This window comes from Pituophis catenifer, unplaced genomic scaffold (genome assembly GCF_029215685.1).
Source record: "Pituophis catenifer annectens isolate HBS135680 unplaced genomic scaffold, rPitCat1.0.hap2 SCAF_3, whole genome shotgun sequence".
NCBI lineage: Eukaryota > Metazoa > Chordata > Lepidosauria > Squamata > Colubridae > Pituophis > Pituophis catenifer.
In genome coordinates, this window is record NW_027256883.1 from 170,878,327 (window position 1) to 170,884,326 (window position 6,000).

Consider the following 6,000-nt stretch of genomic DNA (forward strand, 5'->3'; position numbering starts at 1 on the left):
TTATGTTCGATAAATGCCTGTCCTTCAAGAAGCACCTATATTATGTTGGGCTCCTAAACCTTCACCACAGTTCTTTAATTATTTTCTTTGATGTGGCTTCAAAATATTCCAAATTGTATTCTGTAGTTGTCTTTTGAATTTGATCTTTTGCAGGAGGCCATTAGATTAAAAAAATGTGTGTGAGTTTGAAGTAAATTCTGAACAGTCTATTTTCTTCATAGTGAAAGTATGCAATTTCCCACAATGGAGGGGTCTGTATGTATTATCAGTAGAAACAAAATCGCCTGGGGGAAGATCTAAAGGTTAAGAAAATCTAAACCTATTTTCTTTTTCACCTTATGTCCTTCTGCTTTATATTTCTTATTTGCATCTAAGATATGTTATTGTTCAGAAAGCAACCAACAGGAACAAAGCTCAAATAAGCCAGTTCTAATAGAAGAAAATGATTGACTTTGGAGTACTTTTAATGAAAAGCAGGTTTAATTATGCAAATATATGTGCACGCATGCTAGACCTTCCCAGTTCACAGATTAAATTGAATAGACTTGCAGCTCACAATACCCTATATAACACTCCATATATTATATATATATCGGAATACCATATATTCCTACCCATATAGTATAGTATTGTCATTCTTGAGCAGCTGCTGCCTCTCTCCATCATTGGAACAAGACCCAATCCTAGTCCAGGTTCTGGCCACTTTTTTCCACTTCCCATAGCCCATTTTTCCTGCCTAGTACTTCAAGCATTACAGGGAACTAGATATACTGCACTTATCTTTTTATTTTTCATAATGTTTCCTACCTAATATTATTCTGGATACCATAAGAAATTCAGAGTGTTTAATTCCAACAATGCCTGAAGTACAGATAATGGCTGTGTTCATATAATATGCTAGCTCATGGTTAATTTACCAGTGTTTTTCCAATAAACACAGTTTTCAAATTTTGCACAAATGTTGAACAACAATCACATTGATTGGATTCACACAGGTACTTGAGGATTAAACTGCAAGTCACATTTTAATTTACTGTGTTCAAAACCTGCAAAGGTCCAGAAAGAAGAATGTATAGACCATAGTGTTTTCTTAAAGTTCTTTTCAGTTCTTACTTAGTGGAATAGCTGAAAACCACTTGAACATAAAACTTGGGGTGAGAGAGTTTATACTATAGGCAGACACATTTTTAAAAAAATTAAAACAAATTTGCCTGTCGTAAATTGAAGCTAGAAAAATATAGAGACTTTAAGATGGACCAGCCATGAGAAATTATACAGTACAGTTGTTAGCATAGCTTTGCGAAATCATTCTCAAAATAACAGCGCAGACAGAGACTGTTTGCTGGAACTTATCTGATAAATGAAGAAAAAGGATGAGTGGATAATAGTTTAGTGGAGGTGTTTCCTCAGCTTCCTGTTTGTGAAAAAAAATGTCAAGGTTTCTCTGATTTTCTGGTTGCATTATGTTAAAAATAAACACAGCTTTGTTATCTCCTTTGTGCTTAAAAGTATTTATTGCTGCCCATTTTTGGAGGCACAGCTGAAGTTCCTTTTATCTGAGTCACAAGGGAAATTGCTGCTGGCCACATCCAATATATTGTTATAGGTGTTTTTTTTTTTACTCCATATGATCACTGAGCTAGCTGTAGGAATGATGGAAAAATGTAGTAGAAAATAATTTTATCAAAAATTTAAAAATACTTAATTATGTGAAAAAGTGGAGACTGAAGAGATTAACTGAGATAAACTGTCAACTTTTTTTTTCATAAGCAGAAAAACAGAATAACAAGAATTGGATGGGGCTTTGAGGTCTTCTAGTCCAACCCTCTGTTCAAGCAGGAAACCCTATATGAGTGTTTCTCAACCTTGGTAGCTTGAAGATGGGTGGACTTCAACTCCCAGAATCCCCCAGCCAGCGCTGCTGGCTGGGGGATTCTGGGAGTTGAAGTCCATCCATCTTCAAGCTTCCAAGATTGAGAAACACCGTCCTATACCATTTCAGATAAATGGTTGTCTAATCCAGTGGTCCCCAACCCCCGGTCCACGGACCGGTGCCGGGCCGTGGAGTACCTGGCACCGGGCCGCGCAGCGGCCGGGGGACATGAACGCTGCAGCGCAAAGGCTCCTGGGCCGTGCGCAAAAGCTCCTGGGCCGTGCGCAAAAGCTCCTGGGCCGTGCGCAAAGGCTCCAGGGAAGAGAGCCCCGCGCAGGTACGCACGTGTGGCCCAAAGCCCCCACCCCTGCGCGCGCTCAGCGGGCCACGGTAAAATTATCAAAGGCTGATTGGTCCGCGGCGATAAAAAGGTTGGGGACCACTGGTCTAATCTCTTCTTAAAAACCTCCAGTGTTGGATCACTCACAATCTGAAGGCAAACTATTCCACTGATTAATTGTTTTAATTGTCAGGAAATTTCTCCTTCTTGTTGCTTCTCTTCTGATTAGTTTCCATCCATTGCTTCTTGTCCTGCCTTCAGGTATTTTGGAGAATAGGTTGATGCCCTCTTCTTTATTGTACCCCCTTAGATATTGGAACTCTACTATCATGTCACCCCTAGTTCTTCTTTGTTTTTTGTAATACTTGAAAGATAACATATATATTTTGACATAAGAGTCTGTGCTCTAAATCAGTGAGATTATAATAATGTTGGATAAAACTAATTTGATGTATAATCTGGTTGTACTTTTTGAAACGTGAGAACATAATATGAACTCACATATTTGGTGCCAACCTTTAAACCACCAGGCAACCTCAGTGTAAACAAATCTCAGAATTTGAAAATTCTGAACCATTTTGTCTCTATTTGCTGAGTATTTGGTGAAAATACAGCTTATATTATTCCTCTTATTAAAGAAGATTTAGAGCATTGAAACAGTAAAACAAAAGTCTCCATACTTCCAAAGACTCCTTAACTCAAGTAAACCTCCTTAATAGCTTTGCTTAGGCATTTGCAGATGCTGGCTCACAAGTTATATTAAATCAGCACTTGTATTTTTATATGAAAATTAGAAAGAAAACAATCATAAAAAATGACTATTGTGGTGCTGACCTCCACTTTATTATTCTGGTTATCTCACTAGAAGCAGAAAAATCTAAACCATATTGTTTGTGTTTGATGTCCTTACTGATCAGCATTTATTATACAACTATATAAAGGTTGTTTGTGCCCTCCTCCAGTGGGCAGAGCCTTGTGGTCTGTCCCTCATACTGTTCAGATAAACCTGGCTCAAGTAGATCCTGTGGTCTCCACTTGTAAATTGGATCATAGGGAATTTTTAAATTGGGTCATACAAATCTGTGTATTGTTATACATTTAAAATATGTACACTTTGAAATATTATAAGATGGACATCTTGTATTAGACGTGTTTAACCCCATCTACTTCCATCCTCATTATCCTCATGACTTTGATTAACTCTGCCAGCTGAAAATAACACAATATGCTAGAGTAGATTTTAGGAGACCAGGTTCCACAATTGTAAATCTTACTGGATGAGAATCACTGCCTTTCAGGGTTGTTTTGTACGCTATTTGGAAAACCTTGTATATCCATCTTATGTTACAACAATAAAAATAAACCCAATCCAGGATATCCATGTGCACATTTCCATGTGCACATTTGCAACTCATGTTTTTTTCAGTCATGGAATTTAATGGGACATAACTGGGATCCAAGATGATTTTTGGGAGAGAACTTGAGCAGCAGTGTTTTCTGGTGTGTCTCCTCATCTGACAATAGGACAAGTGCCTCAGCATGGCACAAGCTGAAGACATCATGGGCAATTAAAATGCTGTCAAATGTAGTCATCCAATGTAGCTGAAGTTACTGGGAAGCCCATGGCACATATGCAACCCCATCTGATACAGGATTCTGTGCACCATTGTTAGCAGTACAAATATCTCCATTGTAAATTATGATCAGATGTAACTCAACAGACTGACTAGCTGATAGAAGAGTTCCACCATCCTTAAATCACAATGCTTTCCACAAACCACACCTAAGCTTTTTGAAATCCCTAAGAATTATTTTCAGGACAGTGCATACAACAAACACCTTTCCTCAGGCTAATGTCTTTCATTATGGGAGGACTGGCTAGAAATTGTGAGAGCTTAACTTCAAAATATCTGGAAGCCCTGAGTTTGGATAAGACTATCATAGGAGAAAGAGGAAAAGATACAATTGTACGTGAATAGTGTCTGCTTATGTGACCTAAAGGGATGGATCGATTCTATGGGTATGTCTACATGTAGGACTCATTTCAAATTATCTGTACATGGTGAGGATCCTTTATGATGAATCTGAAACAACTAGAGTGAAATGCACTTTGCACATAAATATGAATATGCACATTGAATCCTAGCCTCAAACATATATTCTTTTGTGGAAAGTTCTGACATTATATAACTTCAGTCTTAACATTTAAACATACACATTTTAAAAATCCCTTAGAATTAGTGTCTGGGCCACTTTCAACCAACTTGCCAGTTTCTTTATTTCCTGATCAGATTTTCATTGCTCAGCCTACACAAATATATTTTCATGGTTTATCCTCTCAAGGCAATCACTTGCCTAACGACAGTCATTCACTTTCATGACTGAACAAATCTCTGGAGAAGAAATGCTATAATTTCTTCAATGAAGAGTTTCCCTGGCTTGCCTGACTGAAAAATTGATAAAGCTGATGAACTAAGCAGAAGAGAACCTTCAACAATATCCACTACTTAGATAATTTTATAAATAGCTAAGCCAGGGCATAGTAAGTTGAATTCTACTTGCCCATTTCTCCCCAAATACTTGATCCTATAGAACTGGATGGAAAAACTTAGCAGGATGGAACATGCTTTGTATTACTGGCAGAGAAATTCTGTTGTTGCAGTAGCCAAATAGCAATAATTAAGTTGGAAAGCTATAAATTATTCCCCAAATGTTTCTCCCTAGTAGTGTTAATGGGTTTGCCCTATTTGCCACTGAAACTGGCAAGATTAGATTAGAGCTAATGCCTTGGTTGTTCTTCAAAGGAGGGTGAATTTCACACCTGCTTTTTGTCTGACTTAGGTAAAGAGAAGTTACTGGTTGGTGTAAAAAAAAAAACTAATTAAAGCAAATTATGATTCAGATGTTTCATCTAGACAACCAGATGTTTAGTAAACTTAATAGAGTTTTACTATTAGTCGGAAAACAGACTTTGACCCCCTCCCCCCAAAAAGTGAACAAGTGAGGATAGAAGTTTGACTGATGTGAGCTTATGCTGAATCGTTTGTATAGATGCAAATGTAGACCAAAATTAACATTCTGCACCAAATTTGTAGTAAGAAAAATTGGAGGAATTATTTCCTTGAAAGTCTCCAGGGGAAGGTGAATGCTCAGAATATTTTTCAAGGGTAAGGGTCCTCCTTAGCCAAATTTGGGCATTTTACAGTCTGCAGGTCACATCTGGTTCTTTGACTGTCCCTATCTGGCCTGTGGCGGTGGGGCGAAGGTAGCAGAGGCAACCCTCCACAATTGTCCCAGTTTCTGAAGTGGCCCCTTGGGAAAATTAATTGTCCACCACTATCCTTAGTAATAATGGTCGCAATAGGAAAATCCTGATGGGAGAAGGTGATTTTTTACATGATTTTTCCCCTTTGGGATTAAATGGAAACATAGGAATCCAAGGAGGCTGCAGATGGCCAAGAGAAAATTGGACAAGACAAAGCGCTTGCATCCTTTGGCCACCTGATAATTAAATAAATACAGGAGTGCACCACCAGACATGGTTATTTCACCAAGGTTTTTCTTTGAAAGAATTTCAATAATAAGTTCTCTTTCATCAAATTGAATAACAGCTATTTAGAAAATCTTGTAGGAAAATGTGTTAGCCTGGCACAAATAGTACAGTACACTACAGTACAGTACAGTACAGTACAGTAATTATGTCATAATGAAGACAAGTATAACCGGGCCACTAATTGCTATAGTTTTCTTGGCAAGGTTTTTCAGAAGTGGTTTGCCATTGTCTCTT